This window comes from Phyllobates terribilis, unplaced genomic scaffold (assembly GCF_046119375.1).
Source record: "Phyllobates terribilis strain yellow unplaced genomic scaffold, ASM4611937v1 Scaffold_10__3_contigs__length_209671492, whole genome shotgun sequence".
Lineage (NCBI taxonomy): Eukaryota > Metazoa > Chordata > Amphibia > Anura > Dendrobatidae > Phyllobates > Phyllobates terribilis.
Window position 1 is genome coordinate 209528484 of NW_027362770.1, and position 16452 is coordinate 209544935.

A 16452-nucleotide genomic window follows, 5' to 3' on the forward strand; every position below is an offset into this window, starting at 1 on the left:
GTAGTGTCACCTGGATTCGGCTCACAAGAATTTCCTCATTCTGGCTCTTTTTTACTTTTTGCCTCTTTGGCAACATCTAGTGGGTAGACTGCATTACTGCAACCGGGGACAGTTTTTCAACTTTTTTTCAATTTTACCCCCGTGGGATATATATTTCACCCACACATTTGGAACTCTCCTGGGATACCCTCACACATATTATTCCCTCATTTACTGGATATTTTCCCAAAAAGGTGAAATTTTCAAAAAGTCAGAAATTTGGCTGAAAACGACTAAGTGTGAAGGACTCATCGGGCAAATCGCTCTGGAACTGAAATCGGATGCGCTCACTGACATTTCCTACCTCTCTGGAAGTTTCCTGCACACAGATATTTCCCATAAGCTAACCTCGCAAACCAAATGTCTGAAAATGAGGTTCCTCTCATATAGAGCAATAGAACAAACGTATATGAGATAGGTTAGGTTTTTTCCGTCAACGCTGCTGATGCTTTTCAACCGTGCAGGTGGCTGCCTTATGGGTGCCTCAACCCCTGTGATGCCGTATAGAAGATACGGAGGAATATATCCAGGTTTGAATATTTCCAGCAGCACTACAGGTGATTTGCACCCGTGCGAGCGACTCATCACCTGTTACGCGAGAGCAGTGATTAGCCCCTAGAGCGGAAACTAATCAGCCGAGCGGCTGATGCAGCCTGGATGTGTGCGGCAGAAATTCAGATCACCTCCGCTGCAGATGCAAGGACTTTAAAGCTCAATTTGACTGCGGGAAACGTGTTGCTATGAAGCGGTAAGTAGAAGTTATTCGTAGCCCACATATAGGAGAATGTAACCGCCACACCAGGCTGCGGCGGACCCCATGTTGCACGGTTGTAAAACCGCAGTGAACGTTTGTGTTGCTTATTTCCCCACATCCACCAACGTACACCGCTGACTTCCCCGTGTGCCACAGGGTGACGAGATATCTGTCCACACATCTGAGAAGGGTGTGCATGAGGTCCGAAAGCGTCTCGGAGATAAAAAAAAACTTGGCTATCGCCAAAGATCGACTTAGACTTGTCGCGGCTAAGGGCACAGCTATACTATTCAGCGAGCTCAAGCCTCTGCAATCCCTGGAAGATGTGGTAGCATTTGCCGAAAGCCGTGGGTATTTTATAGTAAACAAACCTACATTTCAGTTAGAAAACATACCGCTGACCTCTGTAGGACAGACCCAGGCGCCAACAGACTGTTTGCCCCCATGCTACGTGCCCCCTGTGGAGTCATATTCACATATGATGGACGCGCCTGTCCCTGAACAGTCTGCACACAATTTTGAGGGAGCCCCATGCCCCGAGTCGGACCCCATTGAGGCCATGGATGGCAGCACACAAAACATTCAGTCTAGGCAATGAAAAAATGAAAGCTCCCTGGCTAGAATGGCCACCGGCTTGTATATGCGTCACTCAGTGAATAGCCCCATGTAGAAGAGCTTCCGCACATATTTGACAGTAACCCGTGGGGTCCCTAATTGTAACCAGGAGGTATCGAATGTTGCGCGGTTTCTTTTCTTTATCAACCCAAGATTTATAACTCTGGAGTACTTAACCAAACCAACAAAAGTGAATGATTTTTTTAAAAAACTCAGCAGCCTCAAACTATCGAACCAGACCTCCCTCAAAATACTGAAGCACATTCGGCGATTCACCACCTATCAGATGAGGGGCACACAACTGAGCATAGAGAATCCTCAGCTATACAGGGCGTGTGAGGTGTTTATGAACTTTACGGAGGACCTGCGTAAGACCTTGTACAGGGGAGTCTGCCAAGACTCAGTGAGCAAGAGGTACCCAATATTCTGAGAGATTTTTACCAATCATCGGCTGTTGGGTAAAAAAGTGCTATAACTGTATTTCACCCCACAGGTACGATACGCTGATGAAGCCCTCCAAGACACCGAATGACTGCCAGAAAATACTGGATGAAGCAAGACCTACATTTCTAGCGAGCATAGAGAATGTCCAGGACGGAGGATCGGAAGAGGACCGAAGGGAAGTTATTCTGTACCTCCAGGCCCTTCTGATTCTAAGACACCTCCAAAGGCCAGGTGTTGTTCGCAATTTGACCGTAAGTAGTGTTAGTCTGCATGGGCAGCGGTCATTGCGGAACCGTCTCAATCATCTCCCTTCTTTTTACACCTTAGGTTTCAGAGTGGAACGGGAGGACCTATCACATGTACCGCGGTGTTCGAAAGACGATTGTCGGTGTGAAAACACACAAGTGTGCATCCACTCAAGTAGCATCGTTCGTGCTTTCAGAGGAAGAACATTCGGTAAGGTTTCTACAAGCCAGGGGACCCGGGCTACCCGACTCCACATGGGGTTGAAACCCCTCTGTTGTCCCCATGCAAAACTCGTTTGAGGTATACCCTCTGGCTCGAGATTAAGTTTTTTTTTCTTTTTCAGTGGTTCAAATTCTATGCAGAACATATCAGACCTGTCATTGCTGCTGGCCGAGAAATCGCAAACTTTTTTCTGACGTGTACCGGGAAGGTCGTAATGAACCCATCCGCTGCTCTCCGGCGTTATCATGAAAGGTGGGGGAAGAATATCCAGTGTAAATTATCATATGCAGCTACAGGCACTGATTGTTTTTCCTCCACAGCTACAGCCTTCCACATGTCACCAGCCATTTTGTACGACGTGTATGTGAAACGTGGATTCTCTCACGATATTCCGATTCCGAAAAACACTTATTCGCACGATATCTGGCGCACACAAATGGTATGGCTGAGAAAGTTTACCGGGAGAAAGCACTTGTGGATATGTGTCGTGCCCATGAATTGGTAATAAATTCGGGGCAGGCTGTTGAAGACGACAGCCAGGCTGATGGAGCCGAAAGGCTGGCTGATGGAGACGACAGCCAGGTTGATGGAGACGACAGGCGGGCTGATGGATACGACAGCCAGGCTGATGGAGCCAACAGGCTGGCTGATGGAGACGACAGCCAGGTTGATGGAGACGACAGGCGGGCTGATGGATATGACAGCCAGGTTGATGGAGACGACAGGCTGGCTGATGGAGACGACAGCCAGGTTGATGAAGACGACAGGCTGGCTGATGGAGACGACAGCCAGGTTCATGGAGACGACAGGCGGACTGATGGAGACGACAGTCAGCCACCTGTATTGGCTTCCCCCAGTCATTCAGAGAACCAGCAAGCAGACAATATGGAAATCATGAGGCCGATAGCGAAGCCTATTGAGCGGCTAGGCTTAAACACCTTTCGGCTCATCCCAATTAGGTGCACCAAACCAGTGTAAAACTGAGAAAAATTACAACCAATAATAAAGTCATTCAAATGTTCGTCTGAACTTTTATTCCAACCGTAGAATACACGGCCTACCACGGTCCACGGGCTGGGGCCACTATTAGAAGGACTCGGGCCCCCGAGCGACGCCGAGGTGGTCCGGTCTCCCGTATGCCACATTTCCCGACGCCCGCCGGACGGACAGGGATTCAGCACTGGGCTCTTCCCTCTTCACTCGCCGTTACTGAGGGAATCCTGGTTAGTTTCTTTTCCTCCGCTTATTAATATGCTTAAATTCAGCGGGTCGCCACGTCTGATCTGAGGTCTTTAGTCTGGTCTGCGAGCGTGCCCTTCCACGCCGCCCCAGGCGGCTACCCCCCAACCCCTGGAAGCTCCGGAGGCAGCCCTGTGTCTCCACAGACAGCCTCACAGCACGCTCCGGGTCGGGGCGGAGGGTAACCGGGCGGGTGGGTCTAGCCTTGGGGGGACGTAAGGGAGAGAGAGAGAGGGCGTCGGGGTGCGAAGCCTCGGGCCTCCCTCTGAAAATCCCTTGCGACGGGACCCCAGCCGCGCCACGGAGGCGATCGACGGAGGGGCGACCCTCAGACAGGCATAGCCCCGGGAGAAACCCGGGGCCGCAAGGTGCGTTAGAAGTGTCGATGATCAATGTGTCCTGCAATTCACACTAATTCTCGCAGCTAGCTGCGTTCTTCATCGACGCGCGAGCCAAGTGATCCACCGTTAAGAGTCACGCTTCTGGGTCCGGGCGCTCTGGGGCGCCCGGTTTTTCAGTACGTCGGCCGGCAACAGAGGGGGTGCATAGGGGATTTTTCTTGGCCCTGTTGCCCCGGGTGCTTGGCCTCCGCCGTCCCTCCCTCCGGCGAGGAGGGGAACAACGGAGGGCTCGAGACTTCTCGACCTACCCCCCGGTCCCGCAACCCCGGGGAGAGGGGTATAGGGGCGCACGGGCGAACGGTACCCGGGACTTAACGCGAGCTTATGACCCGCACTTACTGGGAATTCCTCGTTCACGGGGAAGAATTGCAATCCCTGATCCCCATCACGAGCGGGGTTCAGCAGGTTACCCGCACCTGTCGGCCTGTAGACACACGCTGGTCCGTTCAGTGTAGCGCGCGTGCAGCCCCGGACATCTAAGGGCATCACAGACCTGTTATTGCTCGATCTCGCGTGGCTGAGCGCCACTTGTCCCTCTAAGAAGCTGGACGCGGACCACGGGGGGTCGCGTAGCTAGTTAGCATGCCGAAGTCTCGTTCGTTATCGGAATTAACCAGACAAATCGCTCCACCAACTAAGAACACCCATGCACCACCACCCACAGAATCGAGAAAGAGCTTTCAATCTGTCAATCCTTTCCGTGTCCGGGCCGGGTGAGGTTTCCCGTGTTGAGTCAAATTAAGCCGCAGGCTCCACTCCTGGTGGTGCCCTTCCGTCAATTCCTTTAAGTTTCAGCTTTGCAACCATACTCCCCCCGGAACCCAAAGACTTTGGTTTCCCAGACGCTGCTCGGCAGGTCATGGGAATGACGCCGCCGGATCGCCAGTTGGCATCATTTATGGTCGGAACTACGACGGTATCTGATCGTCTTCGAACCTCCGACTTTCGTTCTTGATTAATGAAAACATTCTTGGCAAATGCTTTCGCTTTGGTTCGTCTTGTGCCGGTCCAAGAATTTCACCTCTAGCGGCGCAATACGGATGCCCCCGGCCGTCCCTCTTAATCATGGCCCCAGTTCCGACAACCAACAAAATAGAACCGGAGTCCTATTCCATTATTCCTAGCTGGAGTATTCAGGCGTGGCTGCCTGCTTTGAACACTCTAATTTTTTCAAAGTAAACGCTTCGGGCCCCCGGGACACTCAGTCAAGAGCATCGGGGAGGCGCCCCAAGGCAAAGGGGCTGGGACTGGCGGTAGCACGCCTTGCGGCAGACCGCCAGCTCGATCCCAAGATCCAACTACGAGCTTTTTAACTGCGGCAGCTTTAGTGTACACTACTGGAGCTGGAACTCTATTTTATTATAAATGTAAAAACACAAACTAGTACAAGTAACGAAAACAATTTCCAGCAATATAACCGATACATAAACAATGTATATACAAGGGACCCCACCTGCCTGACAACCACCATACAACCACAGCCTATCCAAACATACCTCAAACTTCCTCCAGACTTACACCTGATTCTGCCGTAACAAAAACCAGAGATGCAGAAGCAAAATACATATAACAAAATATAAACCACATAAACCATATGAAATAACACACAACATTTAAATCATGAGTAACACATACACTACCCCAACTCTCACTATACCCCCAACCCGAACCGGCCTCCAAGTTCCGAAAAAGTCCTTCCGGACTTAGGGCGAACCCCGACAGTTTTGGGCCTGGGCCAGTCCAAGTTCATGCTTAACCCCCCTCAAAACCCCCACCCCACCTAACTAACCCCCAAAGTAAAAGAACAATAAGACAAAAATATTAATAACAACAACAAGAACAATAACAAAATTACCATCCGCACCGGTTCGGTGCTTGTAAACCCTTTTCATGATACCATTCTCAAAACAAAAAGCTACGGTGAGAAGTTAGCCCACCACCAGGAGGCTTGGAGCAATCCAGAACTAAGGCACCTGGAAGGAGAAGCCCCTCCAGAGATGGGAGGCCCCCGATGCACCCAGCCTTTCATACTCCAAGGAGCGCTCCTTCACCAGGTCACCAAGGATGTTGCTACATACCTCACCCACTGGGAGGATTTTACTGCCCGTCGACACTAAACACCGTGCATTCCATGTGAAAAACCTAACCACTAGGCTAACTAGAAAAAGAGTGCACTGGTCCCATCCACCAAGGTCTCTGAACGCTCCATAGGCTCACTCAGCGTAGGAGAGGCCCGCCAGCCTAGGCCAGTCAATGGAAGCGCCCACCCTGTTGCATACCTCTGCATTAAAGGGACACTGAAGCAGGAAGAGCTCCATGCTCTCAAGCGTGTCAGCACAACTCTCACGAGGATAATTCCTATCCTAGGAGTTCCTGTACTTCAAGTTGTCCCTCACATACAGCTTACCCTGAGAGCAGCGCCAAGTCAAGTCCCAATACTTCGCGGGGATCCGTTTTGAATTTAAAAGACGCAACCCGACCTCCAGATCCCGACTTGGGCAGTCCCTGAGGGCCAGTGGCTTTTGAAAATGGGTCGATAAGATCCTCTCCTCGAGAAGTTTCCTCGTGAGAGTCCTCACCTCCCACACTCCCAAACCCCACCGGTGTATTACTTTCAAAACCGGGGTAACATAAGCCGGGAGATGCCCGTGCGGTGTGCGAAGATCCTTCACACGCCCTCCTGTCTCCCAATCCTGGAAGAAGGACTTCAACCATCCCCTACAGGAGAATACCCACAGAGGAGCCCTCTCTTTCCAGAGGTTTGATATATTTAGCTTAAGAAAGGTGCAAACCAAGAACACCACGGGGTTGACCATATTCAACCCCCCTAGTCTCCTCGTACGGTAAGTAACCTCCCGCTTGACTAGGTTCAGCCTGTTTCCCCATAACAGTTGGAAGGCTCTGGCAAAATACAAACGCTGCCTAGATACATTAACAATGGGAGCAGGAAACCTTTCCACAAGCTCACCCTTTCCCTCAGGGTCAAAGACCAACCCTTCCACTGGTCCACTCTCTGGGCGGCAGTTTTAAGTCTACCTTCCCAGTTTTTGGTTGGGTAATCACCCTGGCCAAATTCAACGCCTAGGATCTTGGCATACTCTTGGGGCTCTGGGAGGGTGTCCGGGAGATCAAACCTGGGATCTCCTCCCCCCAGCCAAAGACTCCCACACTTGCTCCGATTGACAATGGAACCAGAGGCCCTGGAGTAGCCCTCCACCTCAGACATCACTGCCCGCACCTCCTCATCCGAGGAGACAAAAACAGAGACATCATCAGCATAGGCCACTACCTTCAGGGCGGCCTCCCGATCGGCCGCCTGGTCCATCCTCACCCCCGCTACTGGTCCACGATCCACCCTCCTTATGAAGGGATCAATCGCGAACACATACAGCAGGGGACTGAGAGGACATCCCTGACGAACGCCAGAGCCCACCGCAAAGGCCTGTCCAATCCAACCATTCACAAGTGGGAAACTCTCCGCCCCTCTGTACAATGTCTTCAGCCAGTCCACGAACCTCCCTGGCAGACCATACCTCAGAAGAGCGGACCACAGGTACTCGTGATCAACCCGGTGAAAGGCTTTGGCCTGATCCAAGGACAGCAGATACCCCCCCCTTCCAGAGGCCAGCCCTACCCTGCTCCACAGCCTCCCGGACACCGAGAACAGCACTAAAAGTGCTACGGCCAGGAACACAGCAGTGCTGGGACTCCGAAAGGAGCCGTGGCGCAAACTTCACTAACCTGTTAAAGAGTACTTTAGCCAAAACCTTCCTGTCCACATTGAGAAGCGCTATGGGCCTCCAGTTCTCAATGTGCGACGGATCCTTTCCCTTAGAAAGAAGGATCAAAGCTGACCTCCTCATTGATCTCGGAAGAGTGCCCGAGGAGAAACACTCATTAAAAACCTGAGTCAATAAGGGGACCAAAAGGTCATTAAAGGTCCTGTAGAACTCCGACGTTAAGCCGTCCGGACCTGGTGATTTTTTGAGCTGGAGCCCGTCAATTGCCAGTCTAACTTCCTCTTCTTTCATCTCATCCACCAAGACATCGAGCGAGGGGTCTACCCCTGATTCAGGAATGGCCTCAGCCAGGAAAGCCGACGTCTCATCTCGATCCAGCTCCTTCCTCCCCAAGAGATGTAAGTAAAAGGATCTGACGACCTCCAAGATCCCTGACCTGGACCTGGTCAGGGATCCTGCACTGTCCCTCAGACCCGCCACTATCTTACTACTTACTGACATCTTGCAGTTTCTGTAAGGGTCGGGTGAGCGATACTTCCCGAAGTCCCTCTCAAAAACCAAAGATGTGTGCCTATCATACTGACATCTATTGAGTAAGGCTTTCACCCTGGTGATGTCCTCACGGCCACCCCCAGTCGAGACAAGTTCCTCGAGTTTCCTCCTCAGGCCCCGATACAGGAGATCCCTGTTCAGGCTTCTGAGGTTAGAAAGCTGGCGGAAGAATCTCGCCACCCGATGTTTGAAGATCTCCCACCACTCTGACTTAGTGTTACCAAGGCCCAGTAGCGGTACCTGACTTTGAAAGAAATCCTCAAAGGACCGTCTTACAGCTGCTTCCTTCAGGAGTGACGAATTCAGCTTCCAAAAACCTCTTCCCATCCGAGGAGTCTCTGTAACATTCAGAGAAAACATAATCAGGCAGTGGTCGGAGAATTCAACCTCTACCACCGATAAAGGTGAAGAGACTGCCTCCTCCTTCAAATAAAACCTGTCTATTCTAGACCTAGTCTGACTACCTCTGAAATAAGTGTAACCCGCGTGGCCCGTGGTGTTCCGGATGTGGACATCCACTAGGCGAGCCTCACTAACTATGCTATTCAAGGCGACGCTGTCATAGGCCAACCAGTCTCTGGAACCTCCTCTGTCTTGGGGCCTCGAGACATTGTTGAAGTCCCCTCCAAAGACCACCTGTCGGCTACAAAACAAAAAGGGTTTAATACTCATAAAGAGACACTTGCGGTCCCACTTAGTCTGGGGACCATAGATGTTTATGAGCTGAAGCTCTTGTCCCCTTATGAACACATCCAAGATCAAGCACCTCCCCATTTCCAACTCAATAACCCGTCGGCATACTACATCTGCGGTCTTGAAAATGACCGCCACCTCGCTATACGGCTCAGCCGCAAGAGACCAATAGGAAGGCCCGTGTACCCACTCCCTCTTAGCTTTTTTAAGGGACGTGAGATCGGCCAACCTGGTCTCCTGCAAAAACAAAATGTCGGCATCAAGCTGGCCGAGAAAATGAGAGGCCGTGAACCTAGCCGCATCAGACTTTATGCTGGCAACATTAATGGTCGCCAGCGTCAACGGGGTGAGTGCCACCATCATGAGTGATCAGGTTGGACAGCGACCTTCTTCCCACCCCCCTTACCCTTTACATGTGCTCCATTTTCCTCCTCAGAGGACAATATAGCACGTTTCAGGCACACCGACACATCCATACCTGCTGTTCCAGACACAACTTTAACGGGCACAACTGTTTCAGGCGCACCCTTGCCTTTGTCAGGAGGCCCTGGGTCGACCCCCACCACCAGAGGCCCGATTTCCCCGACCCCCGATGTTGAGGGCCTGGTGCCCCCTTTAGCCCCTACATCCTTGTCCGCAACCCCAGCACCAGACCCCCCTCTTCCACCCCATCTGAAGACAAGGGAGACTCGCTTAGGGCCTGGTACTGGTTGGAGAGCTCCACCGGAGGAAGGAAGGAAGGAAGAGCCTTCCTTTGGCATCTGGCCCCGGGTGGCCTTCTCCTTCAAGTTACCCTTCTTCCTCACCCTTTTCTTCTCCCTCTTCTTTTGCTGTTGCCACTCTTCATTCCCCCCCTCATCCACACCTTCACTGGATGAGGATAAGGGAGAGGTGGCCCCATCCTCCCTGACCATCCTCCTGACCTCTTCGTTTATCTCACTGTCCGGGACCTCAGCTGCATGCTCCCCCGAACTAGGGACCAGAGGCAGGGACATAATCCCCTGGTCCCTCTCCACCACTCTCCTCGGACGCTGTTCTTTCCCTCCCGCCTCAGGGGGAGTTCTGCTCCTCACCGGTCCCTTACTTCCTACGCCGCCGCTAGTCCCTTCACCGGCTGGTCTGGTCCTCGCCTCCTCCCTACCAGCACCTCCCGAATTCAGGCCAACATTGGCATAGGAGCGCGGACAGCGACTAAACGGGTGTCCCAAGACACCACACAGATTACACCGAATGTCCCTACAGGTTGCGGCCAGATGACCCACCCCTCCACACATCGCGCACTTCTCCACCTTGCACCCCGCGCTGAAGTGAGAGGGGCTGCCGCACCTGTGGCACAACTTCGGCTGCCCCTGGTAAAAGATCAGGATTCGGTCCCTTCCCAAGAATGTTGAAGTGGGAATGTGGGTAACCGAGTAACCCAAGACCTTCAGTTTTACCATAAAGGTCCAGGCCCCTGACCAGATGCCATGCTTGTCCAGATTCTTTTTGGGAATCTGGACCACCTCCCCATACCTGCTCATGATGTCCATCTCAGAAAGTGACTCGTTACTGGTGAGCACGGTCACTTTCTTCACTGAGTTTTGGCGAGAGATAGCCTGGACTATAAACCCTCGCCATTCAGGGCAAATCCGAGCCAGCTCATACTGAGACCAGAAGAGCTCTAGGCCCTCTGATCTCACAAAGCTGACGTCGAAAAAGGAGGCACCATAGGGATAAATCAGGGCATAGATGTCATCAGCCCTGAAGCCCATCCCCAGGAAAAGCTCCACCACCTTGTCCCTAGAGGGGCACGTTTCATTGCCTTCCCACCGGAGACGGACCACATTCCTACGGACGCCACCCTGCCCTGCTGTCGGCAGAGACCACGTAACGTTCTCTGCCCCTAACTCTCGGAAGGCGGACAGACCATGTCGGTCTATTCAGAACGATAAATCTACCTCCCTACCTCCACTGTAATGGACAACTCTCCCCAGTAGACGCCATTGCAATAACCCTGCCCAGCGTCCCCTGACAAGGCACCATCCACTACCCGCGGCAGCGGCCGCCGCAAAGGTGCGGACATGTGAACCGCCCTCTATCGAGTTCGCCAACGAACCGGGATTCCTTGGCCTCACACTTGGCCCCTCATTCACACTCACACTCTGCCTCACAGCCTCACCTACCACCCCTGGACCACTACCATCACCACCAGCCGTACCACTCACCACTTCCATACCTGCATCCTCACCTACATCCTCACCTCCTTCATGTACCCCATTCATCCCCACCTCATGCACCCCATCCATGCCAGCCAGAACAGGTGGGGTACTAACCGCTTTACCCAAGGTCCTGGCATCACTGGGGGGGGTTTCAGGACACTCACCACATCCGCAGCATTGTCCTTACTCCCCTTCTCCCCCTCTGCCACCTTGGACCCTCCAATATTCATGCGCTGGGTATCACAGGGGCCGGGATTTTGGGCGCCGGGTTTTACCAACCTCACAGGTGCAGACACCCCGGCCGGTTTACCCCCAGCAGCCTTGTCCCCAGCATGCGGCCCCTCAACCCTCTGGCCAGATATGGAAGCAGAGGCTCTCTCCTCCCCCACCATCCTCCGGACATCAGCCAAGATCTCTGAAAAAGCTGCTTCGGCTCCACCGCCACAACCCCCACCTCCCTCTGCCCGAGACCCAGAGGCCATGGGAGACAGAGATGGGAACTCCACCACACTGAATATGTCTGGCACCACCGCCAGCGATGACCCTTTGCCATCCCTACTGTCCTCCGTAGGGATCGCCACACCATCACCACTCGCCTTACATTTGCCTTTACTCTCCCCACCGGACCTGCGCCGAGGACCAACTTCATGATCTGGGCGCCCTTGACCGGCGGGGGTTACACAGGAGACAGCAGCAGCAGCATCAGTATCATCATTAAACACGTAACGCATACTCACCGTCTCCTGTGCCTTCTTCTTGCGCCCCTTCTTCTCCTTTCCGGGTCCCGGATCTTCATCCCCGAAACAAAAATGCTGGAGGTTCACCGGGGACTCCAGCAACCGGATGGCCGCCATGATCCCCCCGGAGCCCGAAGACGCCTCCATGTCCTCCTCTGATGTGCTGGAGGCAGGCAGCGCCACCTGCTCAGGACGCAGACCGGAAGATTTAGGAGGCTCCCCAGTAACACTGGCAGGCTGCTCGACCGGGATTACTGCCACCTCCTGGGACACTGTTCCTGGATCCGCCTCTGTCTTCCCTGCTGTTTTTCCTGCTGCCTCCCTCCCAGCCGCAGGTTTCTTCTGGGCAACTCCAGGTGCTGCGGTGGGCAGGACGAGGGGCGGGGCACCGGCGCAAGGCTTGCTGAGCCTTGTGGTACTATAAGCATTGCTAGCTGCTTTTTCTTTCATGTCCCTCCTGCCTCCCTCCTTCCCTCCGCCCACAGACTGTACAGAGGCAGTGGGCGGGACTAGAGGCGGACCAGCAGATCGGGAACTGCTGGGCTCTGTAGTTCCACTCGCGGCTCTCATGGTGGCCGCGCCGAGCGACGAGGTGGGCGGGGCTTGGGGCTGGTTGGCAGACTGGGGGCCGCTGGGATCGGTAGTTCCACGTGTGCCTGTCATGGTGACCGTGCCGAGCGCCGAGGTGGGTGGGGCTTGGAGCTGGTTGGCAGACTTGGGGCCGCTGGGCTCGGTAGTTCCACGTGTGCCTCTCATGGTGGCCGTGCAGAGATCTGAGGTGGGCGGGGCTAGGGGCGGGCCGGCAGACCGGGTGCCGCTGGGCTCTGCAGTTCCACATGTGTCTCTCATGCTGGCCACGCCGAGCGCCGAGGTGGGCGGGGCTAGGGGCGGTCCAGCAGATCGGGTGCCGCTGGGCTCTGCAGTTCCACGTGTGCCTCTCATGGTGGCCATGCCGAGCGCTCAGTTGGGCAGGGCTAGGGGCGGGCCGGCAGACCGGGTGCCGCTGGGCTCCGCAGTTCCACGTGTGTCTCTCATGGTGGCCACTCCGAGCGCCGAGGTGGGCGGGGCTAGGGGCGGGTCGGCAGACCGGGTGCCGCTGGGCTCCGCAGTTCCACGTGTGTCTCTCATGGTGGCCACGCCGAGCGCCGATGTGGGCGGGGCAAGGGGCGGAGCCCCGGACCGCGATCCCCCAGCCTTTGTGCCCGCACCCACACTATCCTCTGCTCTCACTAACAGTGCGCCTCTTACTCCACCCCCCACCTTCTCCTCCTCCATGGCTGGGGTAACCCCTGGGGCAGCACCCAGCGCTATGGTGGGCGGGACAGGGGGTGGGACAGGGCTCCTTGACCCTCTGGATTTGCGTGGCGATCGCCGGGCGCTTCCTCTGGGCTGCTGCATTATATAGCGCCTTGGCCTGCCGCAACTCCAGCAGGAGTTTCGCCAGTGCCACCTTCCCCTTTTCGTGGCACCACAACATCTCCACCACCCGCTGGGAGAAAGCCTCCGCCGACTCGTCCGGGCCCCTCTCGGCCCATGGGGCACTCCCCTTGCTTCCCTTGGGCTTGCCAGTCACCTTGTTAGCCGATGCCGCCATGCTCACCGTAGCCGCTTCATGCTGGGACAGCCTCCCAGACCTGCTCACAGAGTCCTCCGATGGATCCATATTCAGTCCTCCGACCCCACCCGGCCCAGACCGGGAGGGCCGTAGCCCGGGGATGCCCCCCGACACCCCTGCCTCGGTCCTGGGAAAACGAAGAGGCAAGGGTCGGGCTTAGAAAAAAGTCCTAGTTGGAGCTTCCCAGGAGCTCCTCCACACAGCTCTCACTCAGCTAGGAACACAGGCCACACCTCCTCCACTTCCTGCTACCGTGGCTGCTGGCATGAGACTTGCCCTCCAATAGATCCTCATTAAAGGATTTAAAGTGTACTCATTCAAATTACAGAGCCTCGAAAGAGTCCTGTATTGTTATTTTTCGTCACTACCTCACCGGGTCGGGAGTGGGTAATTTGCGCGCCTGCTGCCTTCCTTGGATGTGGTAGCCGTTTCTCAGGCACCCTCTCCGGAATCGAACCCTGATTCTCCGTTACCCGTGGTCACCATGGTAGGCACAGAAAGTACCATCAAAAGTTGATAGGGCAGACACCCGAATGGATCGTCGCCGTCACGGGGACGTGCGATGGGCCCGAGGTTATCCAGAGTCGCAACGCTTACGGTGAGAGCGCAGCAGGGGGGAGGCCACGGAGGACCGTCCCGACGCCGCGCCCGGGACCCCGGATTGGTTTTCGTCTGATAAATGCACGCATCCCTGGCGGCCAGCGCTCATTTGCACGTATTAGCTCTAGAATTACCACAGTTGTCCGAGTCAACGGTTTGGAGCGATCAAAGGAACCATAACTGATTTAATGAGCCATTCGCAGTTTCACTGTACCGTCCGTGTGTACTTACACGTGCATGGCTTAATCTTTGAGACAAGCATATGCTACTGGCAGGATCAACCAGGTAGCCCCCCAACACGACTGGACCGCATCGAGGAGAGGAGAGGCCTGCGGGAAGAGAGGGCGGCGGAAGAGCCCCGTGGCGGCAGGGCGCCTGGACGGAACGGGTATAGGTAGGGCATGCGGCATCCAGGAGAGGATGTGGGATGGTGTGGGGCTTCCCTGGGGGGGCCGGGGAACGGAGCCCTCGCAGCACCGGGGACATGTGCGGGAGGAGCAGCTCGCTATGCAGTGCGTGGTCCCGAAGCGGCAGGTGTCTGGAAAACACCCCTTGCACGGGGAGGGCGAGGTGACTGGCCTCCGGAGGATGCCACGGCCGCCCCCGTCTCACCAACCGCACCCAAGACGACACACAGGGTCGCTCGGGGAGATGGCGTGTGGGGGTGGGCCTATGCGGCGCCACCGTCTGGCTTAGACCTGCCTCCGCCGCGGGGGGTCCTCGACCCACCGGCGGGCAGGCACGAGGATTGCGAGAGGGGGGCTGGCCCTCGGGGTCCGCCGCGGCTCCGGCACTAACCCGGCGACGCGGAGGTCGTCGGCCTGGCCGTGTCGGCGTCGCCCTCCAGCGTAGTCCCTCTTCCCGCTCGTGCCCGTAACCTCAAAGGGATGCCCGAGCGGCTTTTCTTCCCAGGGCTGCTCCGCGCCCCGAGGGGCGGGAGCGCGGGGGAATCCCAGGTCGGCCTTTCACCGTACTCCCTACCTCTTGGCCCTCGCTCCTTCTCCCGTTCTCCATATAACCCCTCGGCTCTGGGGTTTCCACTCTCCCTCTCTCGCTCTCTCTCTCCTTCTCCCTGCCGAGCCGCCTGGGAGGACGAGGGTCGAGGGGGAAAGGCGACGGTCGGGCTGGGGCACACCGCACGGTGAGAACCCCCTTCGCCTGCCTCCACACCTCTGTCGTCCTCCCCACTGACGTAGGGGCTCGGGAAAAGACTGGAAATCGCGAAGCTCGGCAGTGGCGCGGGGACGCCACCCACCGCCGCCGCTATCGCCACCGCCGCGGAGGCCGACCTGGCCGGGTACACATCTGGAAGAAAAGGGCCACCCTCGGAGAAGATCGTTGTGCATCCCCGCACAGGGAGCGATTTGGACGAAGGGCCCCCACACTTGGGTGGGTGGGCGCCCCGCCGTTAGCCCGTGCGGGTCGTCAGACCGCTGCCTTCACTGGGGTCGGGTCAAACTCCCCAAGGCTCGGCCACCTCCGCGGACGGGAGGCCGGCGTACGCGCCCAAAGATAGGTGTCGAAAGCCCGGGGGTAGAGAAGGAAGGGGACCGCTCACCTTAAGCAGGCGCGGGCTCCAAAGCCCGGGCCGAGCGAGCGGCGCCACCTCCCCACCCGGGAGCGCTGCGCCAGATCTATCGGAGGAAGAGCAGGGGTGCGTGGAGGGACTTGCCCAAGTACGGAGGCTGAAAACCCCTGTCGTCGGGAGAAACGTGCTCACGAGTCCGGGAAGCGCGACTCGGGTACAGGCGCCCTTGCACGGTGAGAACCCCCTTCGCCTGCCTCCACACCTCTGTCATCCTCCCCACTGACATAGGTATCCGGGAAAAGACTGGAAAGCGCGAAGCTCGGCAGTGGCGCGGAGACGCCACCCACCACCGCCGCTATCGCCACCGCCGCGGAGGCCGCCCTTTCGGACACGAGGGGCGGCGCGGGCCTCCGCTGGCCGTGTACGCATCTTTAGGAAAAGGGCCGCCCTCGGAGATACTTGTGCTTCCCCACACAGGGAGCGATTCAGACGACGGGCCCCCACGCCTTGGTGGGTGGGCACCATGCCGTTCGCACGTGCGGGTAGTCAGACAGCTGCCTTCGCTTGGGTCGCGTCAAACTCCCCACGGCTCGGCCACCTCCACGGACGGGAGGCGAGGTCGGCGTGCGCGCCCAAAGATAGGTGTCGAAAACCCGGGGGTAGTGGAGGAAAAGGACCGCTCACCTTAAGCCGACGCGGGTTCCAAAGCCCGGGCCGAGCGAGCGGCGCCACCTCCCCACCCGGGAGCGCTGCGCCAGATCGATCGGAGGAAGAGCAGGGGTGCGTGGAGGGACTTGCCCAAGTACGGAGGCTGCAAACCCCTGTCGTC

The 16452-nt window shown here is 56.2% G+C and overlaps 1 non-coding gene across 1 annotated transcript; it reads right to left on the reverse strand.

Annotated features, from left to right (window-relative positions):
• Positions 1 to 3881: 3881 nt before the first annotated feature.
• LOC141164922 (5.8S ribosomal RNA) lies at positions 3882 to 4035 on the reverse strand. Its single transcript, XR_012250969.1, has one exon. It is a non-coding gene; the product is annotated as a 5.8S ribosomal RNA (ribosomal RNA).
• Between the last annotated feature and the right edge of the window lie 12417 nt (positions 4036 to 16452).